At 36.8% G+C, this 14,867-nt stretch overlaps 1 long non-coding RNA gene across 1 annotated transcript; it reads right to left on the reverse strand.

Moving 5' to 3' along the window:
• Window positions 1-1,873: 1,873 nt before the first annotated feature.
• LOC146733605 (uncharacterized) lies at window positions 1,874-13,332 on the reverse strand. The gene is made up of 2 exons (XR_014926742.1): window positions 13,276-13,332; window positions 1,874-2,042 (listed from the first exon to the last, which is right to left on the reverse strand). It is a non-coding gene; the product is annotated as an uncharacterized LOC146733605 (long non-coding RNA).
• Between the last annotated feature and the right edge of the window lie 1,535 nt (window positions 13,333-14,867).

Consider the following 14,867-nt stretch of genomic DNA (forward strand, 5'->3'; position numbering starts at 1 on the left):
CTAAAAGGAAATTTGAAGACATTTGAAAAGAAATATGAATACTTATACAAAATCTGTTCATGTTAAATATGTAAATTAGACAATTTCCATATTCATTCTTTAGTAAATTGGGATTATCTCATGAAAACTCAACGGATTTGAACCAAATTTGATACGGGTGCTCATTGATGTTATTTGCAGGCAATATTACTATTGGGTAATTTATATATGTAAATTAGCCAATTTGCATTTTTTCACTAAGTTTGGATTCATTCATCAACACTCAACAGATTTGAACTAAATTTGGTAGGGATATACATTGACATCATTTCTATGGCCCCTACTTTTAGAGATAATTTGCATATGTAAATTGCTTCATTTGCACATTACTAAATATGGATTATCTCAACAACTCGACAGATTTGGACGAAATATGATAGGCACATACATTGATGCAGTCTGCATCCATATTACTAGTGGTAATTATCTGAATATGCAAATTACAATACTAATGATTGTTTAATTTCATGAAAAATGGTGAATGATAAATGTTTCCCCCATTTTCTAGAGATAAACTATGCATGAAAAACATATCTGAATATTTTATTTTAAGTATATCAATGAGCTCACTAGAACAATCTTGAGTTTTGACATATTTGGTACAACTGTAATTTTTGAGCTTCAGTACAAGATTTTTATTTCTGGTCTCAATACCCTTTCTAAGATTTGTTAAACTTGCGATATTACGAGGTTTTAGAACGCCAAAAAATAATGCTTTTTAACTTCGTTGAAAAATAAGAATTTCAATGTAAACTTATTTATGACTAATATTAGTAGACATTTATTGAAATCTTAAATTACACAACTGTAAGATATTACGAGTATACTTTTGAACGTAAATAGGATACTTGTGAACTTCCATTTATTTATAATTAATATTAGTAGACATTTATTGAAATCTTCTATTACATAACTGTAAGATATTACCAGTATACTTTTGAATGTAAATAGGATACTTTTGAACTTCCATTTATTTCTAATTAATATTAGACATTTATTGAAATCTTCTAATACATAACATTACGATATTACGAGTATACTTTTGAACGTAAATAGGATACTTTTGAACTTCCATTTATTTATAATTAATATTAGTAGACATTTATTGAAATCTTCTAATACATAACATTACGATATTACGAGTATACTTTTGAACGTAAATAGGATACTTTTGAACTTCCATTTATTTATAATTAATATTAGTAGACATTTATTGAAATCTTCTAATACATAACATTACGATATTACGAGTATACTTTTGAACGTAAATAGGATACTTTTGAACTTCCATTTATTTATAATTAATATTAGTAGACATTTATTGAAATCTTCTATTACATAACATTAAGATACTACGAGTATACTTTTGAATGTAAATAGGATTCTTTTGAACTTCCATTTATTTATAATTAGTATTAGTAGACCTTTATTGAAATCTTCTATTACATAACTGTAAGATATTACCAGTATACTTTTGAATGTAAATAGGATACTTTTGAACTTCCATTCATTTCTAATTAATATTAGTAGACATTTATTGAAATCTTCTATTACCTAACTGTAAGATATTACCAGTATACTTTTGAATGTAAAGGATACTTTTGAACTTCCATTTATTTATAATTAATATTAGTAGACATTTATTGAAATCTTCTATTACATAACTGTAAGATATTACGAGTATACTTTTGAATGTAAATAGGATACTTTTGAACTTCCACTCATTTCTAATTAATATTAGTAGACATTTATTGAGGGCACTTTTGAACATCATGTTTTATAAATTATTGAACTATTCGTGAAGTAGACGGGGAAACAAAACACCTAAAATGTATCATTTGAGAAAATTATTTATTCAAGTTAATATTAAACACACATTTGCAAATCAAAACAATAATATCAGGTTGCATGTATGCAAGGTTTAGGAGGGTCAGGATCTGACAAATTTCCACCAATCCGGTCTTCATTACAACTCCTTAGTTAATTGGTGTACTGCATTTATCCTGTGAATAAAAAGAAATGTATAATGAACCTTAATTTAAACCGTACAGAAATATACTACAACATTTTATTTTGTGTCAGCTTTCTTGAGAAGTAAATATATAATATAAAACATGCAATATATATGCTCCTAATGCAGATATCAGAATAGCTTGTTGACATACGGTTACTGCATATCTACTACTTAAATATTAAGATTAGTTATCAAGGTACAATTGGAACAAGAATTTATTCATACAAAAAAGTTATAAGTTAAAGTGAATTAATGATGCACAGATTGACACCAACAACTAGTTAGATCTTATATAAGCGCCTTAAATTATCTGTGATTTCATCTGGATATTAGAAATATAATTTTCAGTGTTCTGGGTTGTATGTGGCGATTTTGTTTTGAGATATTAGTACCAGAAGAATTCATTATAATGCAAATTTTCCTGATTAAATATGCACAGATTTGTAACAAAACCTTTCGTTTGTCCCATACTATCCGATTGCCGAGTTTTGTCTGAATATGATCACTGGTTCTCGATTTATATTTATATTTATTTATTTCACCAGTATACAAACAAAATATTTACATGTTCATGTACGGGACAAAATTGTATAATACTGGTGGGGACCAAGGAAATAGCCCATTTGGAATAGTCTAGTCCATGGCGCTTAATATTAAATAAAAAAATTAAGTTGTCATAAAAGTCACAGTAAACAAACAAAAGTAATGAATTAAATAAATGAGATCAACCAGTAAATAGTATAATCAATCATCACAATGAATGAATGATATTAAAATTATTTAATAAGAGTATTCAAATTTGCATACTTTTAAAATGAATATGCTCTATGTACATAGATAAATATCACTCACTGAGAAGCATTTTCTTCAGCTCTTGTTTGAAAATGCTTCTACTGCCCATGCTTTTTAGGGTTGGGGGGGGCAGAGTTCAGATGTTTAATAGTGGCGTATTGAAAATTATGCTGTGTAATGGTTAAACACATGTAAGGGACAGTGAAGTTACCAGTAGCACCAGATGTGGTTGGATAGGGATGATAAATGTGCTGGGGGAAATAATCGCTGACACCATGGACAAATCGATTTGTTTTGAGGTCAAAATTTGTAATTGTAATTTGTAATTTATTCATTTAAAACAGAACATCCATAAATGGTTTTTCATGCACAGCATATAGATATAAAATTTTACATAAAATTGAACAATCCACTGCAAAAAGGACGAGAACACAATAAAGAAATGCATAAATAGGGTATAAAATAAAATGACTACGAAATAATATGATAAAATTACAATTAAAAACAAGTCGTGGAAAATTGCACAGTCCCAGTAAAATTTTTCAAAGTTCTCTTTGTGCTCGTCATATTAAAGCAGAGGAGTTGTCGCGAGCGTGTCCTTGAAACTTGAGTTCCAAGTGGCGTATACAACATATTGTTTATTTACATCAAAACACGTGTTCTGTGTAGTAGTAATATGGCCAAAAATAAAAACAGTCGTTATTCGGCCATCTATGATCTGATTATGAAACACACTGATATGTATGATGTATGCCAAATACAAATGAAAATGGTACATAAATTGTGGAAATATAGTAGTAAGGCCAAAAAGTTAGATGGCTGTCAATCGGCCATCCTTTACCAGATTTTGAAATAAATTGTCATGGACATACATCCTAACATGTATAAAGTACATGTATGTGCAAAATTTGAATGAAAACTGACAGAGCACGTCCAAGATACTGCATAAAAAAAAACAAGATGCCTGCCAGTCAACAATCTTTGATCCAATTGCGAAATAAATCGTCATGGACATGTATCCTAATATGTATAATCTATGTACCAAGTTTGAATGACAACTGACAAAGCATGTCCAAAATACAACATTTTCAGAAAACAAGATGGCTGCCAGTCGGCCATTTTGAATCGAATCACAAAACCACAGCATGTGCATATGCCCCACATAAGGTACTAGGCACATGCAAAGAATGAACGGGATCAGTCCACAGGATTCTGAAATATGACTCTGGACAGAGGGACACACGGACGGACACACGGACGGACAGACTCAGGAACTCACGGACGGCCAGGGACATGTATCCTAACTTGTATGATCTATGTACTAAATTTGAATGAAAACTGACAAAGCATGTTTAAAATACAACATTTTCAAAAAACAAGAAGACTGCCAGTCGGCCATCTTTGATCCAATTGTGAAATAAATCGTCATGGACATGTATCCTAACATTTATAATCTATGTACCGAGTTTGAATGAAAACTGACAAAGCATGTCCAAAATACAACATTTTCAAAAAACAAGATGGCTGCCAGTCGGCCATTTTGAATCGAATCGCTAAACCACTGGGCACATACAAAGAATGAACGGAATCGGTCCACGGGATTCTGAGATATGACTCTGGACGGACGCACAGACGCACGGACGGAGACCGAATTATAAGTCCCCGTTTTCGGACTTCGTCCGAACGGGGACTAAAAACATAGCAGTCCGAAAAAACGATAAAATGCATAAATGGGGTAAAATATGAATTTACAACAAAGTGGTAAGATAAAATTATACAATATTGTTAGCAGCTGTAGTAATACATTTGTAAGTGAGAAAACTAAACCCCTTTTCAGATAGAAGTTTTTAACAAGCAGCCTCTCGGTTGAGATAGCTCCGCTGTTAGCAATGCACATTTCAATTAAAGAACAGAAGATATGATTAGAAAATGAACAATATGCATAGTATCAATGCAATGGGACTTGTTTTCAACAAGAATTCAAAAATATCATTTTTCACCATATATGATTGTGGTTTTTAACAAGAAGTCGAAAATATCACTTTTACTAAAAATGATAAAAATATTCATCAAAATTAGAGAATTGAAGTGTCATCATGAAATGAACAAATTTGAGAGTGGTCCACATGTAGTACCTATATATGTAATATCAAAGCAATTAGACTTGTGGTTTTTAACAAGAAGCCGAAAATATCACTTTTTACCAAAAATGACAAAAATATTCGCCAAAATTAGAAAATTGACAAAGTCGACAGCGTTGCTAAAAATCATCCCCCTTTTCATACAGACTGCTCAAAATTTAAATCCCTTCTGACCGCACATGTATGTGTTGCATCCGGTTAGTTATACATGTACAGTTTCCAAATAGATAAATTGCTATTTACAGGTAATGGTGATTTTGTGTGTTAAGTTCAATAAATCACTTTGTTCAAATGTCTTAATATGTAAATAAAACAAGAAAACCATCAGAGATGGTTGATTCCCAAGCTGTTCATTTGGAATTGGAATTGTTCACTAGCAGTTACAGCTTTGGGTACCTTACATTGCTATTACAGTGACTATAAGGCAGTGTATGCTATTTTTAAATCTGGTTGATTACACTGAACAAATCTGTATGTAGTTGCTAGAAATTGTTGAACTCTTTATTCTTGCAATTTAAGTTAAACACTGAAAAGCTTTAGTGTGAATAGAGAGAATTTGTAAATTGAGAGCAAGTTTTAAAAATAAGCGTGACAGTCAATACAGTTTGGAAAAAGTCAGCATAGAAATGCCAGACACAATTTGGTCTATAAGCATTAATATATGCAAACGTATGCAAATTAGCACACACACAATATGTTGTCAGAACCAGAACCATAAGTACACTAACCATACCACGTTTGGAGAAGATCAACATAGAAACACCAGATACGACTTTGTCCATGAACATTAATATATGCAAATAATATTCAGATATGCAAATTAGCACACACACTATATATGGTCACCACCGGATCAATAATTACATTAATCATGCTAAGTGTGAAGAATATCAGCCATGCCAGAGATATGACTTCATCCATAAGCATTACAATTTACAAATATGCAAATTAGCACACACACTATATGTTGTCAGCACCGGACCCATAAGTACACTAATCATACCCAGTTTGGAGAAGATTGGCATAGAAATGGCAGAGATATGACTGTTCGTACACTTGTAACCAATATGCTGGACCAAACATTGTGAAAAGGGATTGTCAATGGAGTTCCAACCAATCATGCAGATACATCAGTAACGGAAACACAGACGTGCAGATTTGCCAATTAGAACCTTCGATAAAAGCGATCAGGTCGATCATGAAATGTACATGATTGTTTAGACAAAACTCAATCAGATCAAAGGCCGCGCCTTTGGAGTTTAGATACATGTTTCGCAGGGAGATACCACTTTTATGACAGGCATGGAGATGCGCAACATGTGAGAATTGTTTAACTTAAATACAACATTTTCTGTTTTGTATACTATGCTGTTGTAAATATGTGTTACATAATAGTGTACAGTAGTGTACGCCTGTGTTTCCTTTGCTGTATTGTTTCTAAATTTCTCTAAAAATGTTTTTTAAGTTTACTCAAAAACAGTACTTCAAAATAGTATAAATTATAAAAATATGATCATACAAAATCTTGGATAAAAGAATAAAGTGTGTACAGTTTGTGTTTTTTCTTAAATTAAATTTATTATATAAAATGTTACAAACAGGTTCTCATTCTTTTTAAAACAGAATAAAATAATAAATTCATAGTAAACATATTTTTCTTTAGATCTTGACCAAATGCAGACAGAAAATGTTACATCAACAACACAAAACATATTGTGACGTTAAATGCGGGGGGGGCCTTTATGGGGCTACACCGTATTCAGGATCGGGGAGCTTGTCTTTAATACCGGTCTAATAGTCTTTGTCTTTGGTAGCGTGCTTATCTTATAAGTCTCCTCCCTCTCAGCTCGTCCGCTGTCACAGGGTGGGGATTGTTTGGTGAATGTATATCACCACAACTGAGACTGTGCAGAGAAAGAAATATACCAGTAACGATTATAACAAATTAACACAACACAATATATACGGTTTCCTGTACTTTAATAAACAAATAACAGGGATGCTGGTCACTGGAACCAGCAAGGGGAGGGGGATACACTGTAAAATAAAATAAATTAGAGACTTGATCGATGCTGCAGGGAACACTCCACTCTCCATTGGACAGCAATGTGCAATGTTGCGTTCCTTCGTATCTGGCACACTGGCGAAGCAGCTGCACTACAATTTAAACTTGTGCTCTGTGTCCAGGGAGTATCGGCAACTGCACTGCTATCTGCTGCTACTGGTACAACGGGAGTAGTTCAGGCAGTGAGCTTCAGTGGTTCCTGTTGATCAGCAGGGATTACTATACAGCACGTCTGCATATGTACCCCTGTATAGGGTACAGCTCACTGGAGTCAGGAATCAGCATCACAAGATGTTACAGGATCAAGTCAGGTCACCTTCCTGACTAAATATTTTCTCTTATGTCTCAACTTAAATACCCTAGCTAATTTATGGCCATGCAAATAATAAAATGTATATAACGAAATGATTGGTTATCTCGAAATAGCCGACAAATCAGTGTACAGAGGATGCCAATTTTGGCAGTGGCATAAACCACTCTTAATCCAAGCTCTACCAGTTTAAAGTAGGAGACTCGGGTCAATGATGTCATATCTATTTTCATTGCCAACAACACTGGGTTCAGCACATTCCAAGGTATTTTACAATCACCATGTCACTGTCTGAGCCATACCATTATGCCACAGGGAGAGACAGCATGCATGTATCTCAATTTCTGCTGACAACACAATCCAGTGACTGTATCATCAGTCTTAAAAATAAACATGTGCAATGGGTTGTTGCAAATTATACAAACATGTGCGCTTTTCATTCACACAGCCAGGGCTCTGTACTTTTAACTTACAATTTATGTCACATTATTCCCCCCTGAGTTCAACACACCGGGGTTGATTTCATAGCATTTTTTCACAGACATAAATTATCTTGGAAAATTGAAATTGGTTATACTTTGGGGTGATAATTAGTATCTGAAGTCTATCCTCTCAATTGAAATAGTACACAAAATCAAGGACACAAGTCACAGCTCAAGTTGACTTTTGACTGCCATTTTTAATTTAACCTCTCTCCCCAAACTCCCAATGCTGGTCTGCAGCCCAGCAGTAGGAATGTGGTTTGAGATCTTTCTGGCCACAAATAAAATAAAAACTAGTTTTCATGAATACGTCAAAAATAATTAAATATGGAGTAGTTTATTCTTCACGCACAAGTGTGGGTTTTCTACTTTTAAATTTCTAGTTACACTAAATCCAAATGGAAATATATATATGCCACCCAAATAAAGGTAAATACATTTTTCATGGCAGTGCAAATTTCCCATACAGGGTTATTCACTCACAGTTTATAGTTCAGTTCTATTTCATGTCTTCCTCATCTGATTCCACAAAAATGCACTTTGACTGGTTCATAATTTTCACTTTCATCCGATCTCTTCTAATGTCTTCATCACAACCGTCGCATACTCTCGACCTTTCTTTATTCCGAGTTGCTTCCAGCTTCCCCAATTAACTCTCACGGCGGGCGCCAACCGTGACATCTCTTCCTATTTTGGTCTGATTCCGCATTCCTTTGCCCTCTTTACTGGACCTATTTCCGCATCAGCCGTCTGGGCTTCCTTTATCTGATCACCGCTCACCTTAGGTTGAATTCTGACAGCCCGTACCTGGGTCTCCATTTCCGCTTCCACCATCCTGGTGTCCACTATTCCTTTTCCCATATTCACCTTTTTTGTGTCCCTCATGCAAGTGGGAGTATCCTGCAATGAACTGCTATACTCTCCGGCCCTGGAAATCACAGCGCTATGTTCCCCCTGCCAACCACATTTCCCGCATGGTCTCCTTATAACCCGTCAGTTTTCCCGTGGATTTTCCCTGGCCTATAACCTTATACTCGGATTCCCCAAGGACTTCGATCCACCTGGCGAGTTTTCCTCCTGGACACTTAAAACTCAACAACCACCTTAGAGCTGCATGATCAGTCCTGATGGTGAATTTCCTACCGTACAAGTACTGCCTGTAGTATCTCACGAAATTCACCAATACCAGTAATTCTTTCCTTGTGACGCAATAATTCCTTTCCGCTTTACTAAGCGACCTGCTGCCATACCCTATCACCTTTTCCTTTTCATCCTGGACCTGTGATAAGACAGCACTAATACCTGTTTCACTTGCGTCTGTATCCAGCACATATTCTCCTGTTTCCTGTGGATACGCTAGTACAGGGGCAGACATCAGACACTCCTTTAATACCTGGAAAGCAACCTCGCATTCTGTATCCCAGTTAAACACTTCATTTTTCTCCGTTAATCTGTGCAAAGGTACTGCTATTTTGGCAAATCCTTGTACATACCGGCAGTAGTAGGACGCCATCCCCAAGAAACTTCTTACATTCTTCACACTTTTTGGCGTTGGCCACTCCTTTATGGTTCTCTCGCTTTTTCTGGATGTGTCGCTACACCATCTTTTGACACTACATGTATATGACCCGAATACATTACACTGGTTCTGCACAGGTCACATTTCTTTGGCTTGAGTCTTAACCCGGCTACCAGCAATCTGTCCAATACTTTTTCCAAACACTCTAACTTCTCATATACATCTCTGCCGTACATAATAATATCGTTTAAGGTCTAGGAACTACAACTTGGTTCAATAATACTGGCTTTTAGCATCTTTTCTACTTCCAATGCAGGTCTCTGCACCACCTAATGATATTGTTTTCTTGACAGCAGTGTTTCTGATGCCCCAGTATCTATTAACAATATCTTTGCAATCCACCTCCCTTGTCTGCCGCAAATATCCCGCCTGTCGCCCTAGTATAGTCATGTACGGTAGGGAGGGGTCTACTTTCCTTTTTTGGGGGGTTTCTGTATCTGGTTCCTCTAGTTTCTTTTCCCCTTGCTGCGTACCCTGCCCCTCCTTCTCTGCACCATTTTTACTGCTTGTTGGGGTTGCCTGGGCCTATCTGCATTTCCGAGCCAGCCCTGGTCCCTGGGGTTAGTTTTGATCCATTTCCAGTGTATCTGCTTGGTGGGGTGGTACAGTTTCTCTTTATATGCCTCCGTCCACCACATCTGTAACACTCAATTCCTATCAGGTGCCACCTTTCTGGTCCTTCTGGTCCCCCACTGCATGGCTGTTCTGCTATCAGGCTTGGTTGAAATTGTCCTACCCCCATTTCTTTCATTCCTTCATTCAGCTCCATCACCTCTGAGTCACAATCAGCATTCAGCACAGCTAAATTTGGGGGTACTGCTCAGCCAGTCTTTGTTTCTCTGACATCACGTGTGACTCAGTCTCCAATGCAGCCTGTATTGCCTGGTCAAATGTTTTTGGATTTGCTCTAAATATACCGTCTCTTATTTCTTTCTCAGGGATTGCATTTTTGAAATACTGCCTGCCCAGCCTTTCTTGGGAAGCAGGGTCCATACCTGTGTAGTTCATCTCTGTTAAATCACGTATAGCTTCACCCAATTCTTGCAAACTTTCATCTTTCTTGTGCTGCCTAAACCATAGTTCTGCCGCATAGGTATCTGCTTGCCCACTGGGACTAAATCTCTTGTCCAATCTTGCGACTAACTCTTGGTGTGGTATTTCTCCACCATCTGTTTCTCGGGTCAGCACTTTCTGCGCCAAACTGAACAAACTCACTGCTAAATACCTGGACTTGTGTACCATATTCCAATTATTTACAATTGCACTTTGCTCAAAATAGGCTTTTTAATCTCTCCATGGCGTTTCACCTTTTAATTTTTCTGGAATTATGCTAGGCTTTGTCACAGGATACATGCCCCTCTGATGGAAAGCCTCCTCTCCTTTCAGTGCTTTTTCTCTGTACAACTTTGGTCTAACTACCAGCTCTGGATCCTCCTTTACCTCCTCAAATAAATCTGAGGTGGGGTTTGTCAGCCATCTGCCAGTTGATTGTGCCCGGGGGTGCCCAAGCCATAAGTCATATGCTCTGTCAGCTGGTCTCCCTCTGAATGCTGATCGGTACCATGGTGTGGCTGTATCCAGCCTCCATGGTATATCTGTTTTCACTGCTACTGCTGATTCACTCCGCTTTTCCGCTGTAACTCTACTGCCAGTCAACAGGTCAGCTTTACTCATTTCTTGGGTCCCATGGCCAGAGGTTGGTGTCACCTGTGGTGGCAGCTCCTCTGCTTCACCCTCTGCCTGCACAACCCCCTCTTTTTCAGTCTCCACTAGATCTTTAAGCTCTGCAGTATCACCAGCTGCTGCCTGTGCAAACTGTATTTCTCTTAATGTATCAACAAAAATTTGCTGATCATTTCTTTGCTCTGTATCAGCTACTGGTTCAATCTGGATACTCTCTAATGTAATCTGCTCTGCCATATCTGGATCTGCTACTGGAGTCGCCTTGATCTGCTTTCTCTGGTTCACCTCCTCTGCACCAGTTGTATCCCACCGCTGCCACCAATGTGACGTTAAATGCGGGGGGGCCTTTATGGGGTTACACCGTATTCAGGATCGGGGAGCTTGTCTTTAATACCGGTCTAATAGTCTTTGTCTTTGGTAGCGTGCTTATCTTATAAGTCTCCTCCCTCTCAGCTCGTCCGCTGTCACAGGGTGGGGATCGTTTGGTGAATGTATATCACCACAACTGAGACTGTGCAGAGAAAGAAATATACCAGTAACGATTATAACAAATTAACACAACACAATATATACGGTTTCCTGTACTTTAATAAACAAATAACAGGGATGCTGGTCACTGGAACCAGCAAGGGGAGGGGGATACACTGTAAAATAAAATAAATTAGAGACTTGATCGATGCTGCAGGGAACACTCCACTCTCCATTGGACAGCAATGTGCAATGTTGCGTTCCTTCGTATCTGGCACACTGGCGAAGCAGCTGCACTACAATTTAAACTTGTGCTCTGTGTCCAGGGAGTATCGGCAACTGCACTGCTATCTGCTGCTACTGGTACAACGGGAGTAGTTCAGGCAGTGAGCTTCAGTGGTTCCTGTTGATCAGCAGGGATTACTATACAGCACGTCTGCATATGTACCCCTGTATAGGGTACAGCTCACTGGAGTCAGGAATCAGCATCACAAGATGTTACAGGATCAAGTCAGGTCACCTTCCTGACTAAATATTTTCTCTTATGTCTCAACTTAAATACCCTAGCTAATTTATGGCCATGCAAATAATAAAATGTATATAACGAAATGATTGGTTATCTCGAAATAGCCGACAAATCAGTGTACAGAGGATGCCAATTTTGGCAGTGGCATAAACCACTCTTAATCCAAGCTCTACCAGTTTAAAGTAGGAGACTCGGGTCAATGATGTCATATCTATTTTCATTGCCAACAACACTGGGTTCAGCACATTCCAAGGTATTTTACAATCACCATGTCACTGTCTGAGCCATACCATTATGCCACAGGGAGAGACAGCATGCATGTATCTCAATTTCTGCTGACAACACAATCCAGTGACTGTATCATCAGTCTTAAAAATAAACATGTGCAATGGGTTGTTGCAAATTATACAAACATGTGCGCTTTTCATTCACACAGCCAGGGCTCTGTACTTTTAACTTACAATTTATGTCACAATATGGTAATGTTCAGTATATACTTTTATGGGGTACAAATTAAATAATTTTGAATAAGGTCACAGTGACCTTTAAATTATGATAAGACTTGTTTGTAACTCAAAATTTGTAACTCAAACATACTTGCCCTCCTTTGGGTAGAGGTATTACAGTGTATCAATTTATCTCGACAAGTTAATAATGTGTATCATTGTACATTCGATCAATTGGAGGCACACATGGAATGATGGGGCTTGCGTTGCCAGTCTGCTTCTAATTTTCGTGTTCAGAGCTGTACGACGCACAGGCATATTTTTAAAAAATCAGATTTCTCAAAACACATTACCAAAATTACAAAAACACTGGAGACAGCACCATGCAGATTGTCTATCAGGACACGGATGTTTTTTACCTCCATGATCAGGATAAGTGGCGACCGACTAAACTGCGACGAGCTGTTTGTCGGGCATATTTTAGAAGCAACATGAACAATTAATATGCTAGCTATGATTGCTGATTACATTGTATCTCCCAATTCATAGCACTCGGACTGCAGCTCACACCATCACATCACTGCACTAGTAAACGAGCACTCTGTCTTTGGCACTGGAACCATCGTCAGCGACAACTGTCCACGAAGCGATTACAATCATGAAACACCTACCTCCCATTATTTAGTATTTGTACATATTTGTTAACAAATTGAATGCAATAACTACCCACCTTTTAGTCGCAGTGATGTAAAATAGCAATCTATTGGGAGATTCGCGGGACGGTTCAACCACAGTCAGCTGGCGCACACGTGATAATAAAATAAATACGATATTTACTATATGGGGGCCGCCATCTTGAATGACGCTTAAAACTAAATAAGGATTTAGGATTCTGCTTACAAATAATTTAGTCTCTAATTTAGTTTTATGCGTCATTCAAGATGGCCGCCCCATATAGTAAATATCATATTTATTTTATTATCACGTGTGCGCCAGCTGACTGTGGGTTCAACAGCAACAGAACGGCCATTGATTTCCGGTAGACAAATTTAAAGTTTTCCCATGATGCCATTTTCATACTCCTCAGGCTAGTAGTCAATTATCGACGGGTTTTTTCGCACGTTTGAAGAAGTAGAACGGGGTTTCCGACGAAAAAGAGTTATTAATAATAAATAGAGTCTCGCAAAAATAAGGAAACGCCAATAGTATCTGTTGATAATATAAAGTTAAACAACTTTCTGCTAAAATATGAATGTAAGAGTCATAAATTAGTGAGTAATTAAGATATAAAAAATATACAGGGGAGACTTTTGAACGTAAGGGTCCTTTGAACTCCTAACAAACGTCCGACGCCGAAGATTACATTATTGGTGCGCCCGAATTTCACATATTAGTTATGTGTGCCTGCCCTGTATTTTTTGGACACTGGCCACAATGCGACTTGGTTCATATGACCGTGGTTATTGAAGACTGAAGCACCGGATCGAAACAATTTGGTTTTATTTGGGTGGGTGGGTGGGTATGTGGTTGGATGGTGGATGGAGTGTGATTGGGGAAGATTAAAGATTAGTGTTCAACATGATACATATCCATTATGGGTTAGAAGCGGGACTTTAAGACTTTGCTTGCGTCGGAATTCGTCGCCAACCGTGACGCCCAGGCAACACAATATGAAAAAAATCACACGACGCAAATGAATTGGGAGCTATTTTACCATATATATATATATATTTATAGAAGAATCTTCCCAAATAAAAAAAATTATAATATTTAAAAACATAAGAGGTAGTCACTAAACCATGTACTTTCACACTCAAGCAAGAATATAGACTTATTGGTGAACTAGCCTTGCACTGTGAGTGTTTTATTGTTTGCAGTCTGTAAAATACCATTTTTTTCACAAATAAAAAAATTACAGACTACAGACCTCACATCTTTGAGTGGGCCAGCCAAGTTCCCACATACAAACACACATAATATTTCTATTTAATTTATTTTATAATATTTTCACTGAATTCTTTAAAATATATTTACCATATACAAATTAATTTTTGGACACCATTTCATCTCAATATTTCACAATCCATATCCTTAAATTTAAATCTGTTTCAAGACATTTAAAATAAAATATTTTAGAAGCATAACAATACAATGGCTAGATTTGGTGTCACAGTTTGCTCCCAATTCATACTGGAATATTGCCAGCAATAATTAATTAAGCTTGTTTAGAATACCATTTATAATATCATCACATCATATTCAGTGGCTAGTTCTCAAGTTCTACAACAGTAATAAATAAACAGAAATCATTTTGATGCTATG

This window comes from Saccoglossus kowalevskii, chromosome 16 (assembly GCF_978046115.1).
Source record: "Saccoglossus kowalevskii chromosome 16, keSacKowa6.1, whole genome shotgun sequence".
Classification (NCBI taxonomy): domain Eukaryota; kingdom Metazoa; phylum Hemichordata; class Enteropneusta; family Harrimaniidae; genus Saccoglossus; species Saccoglossus kowalevskii.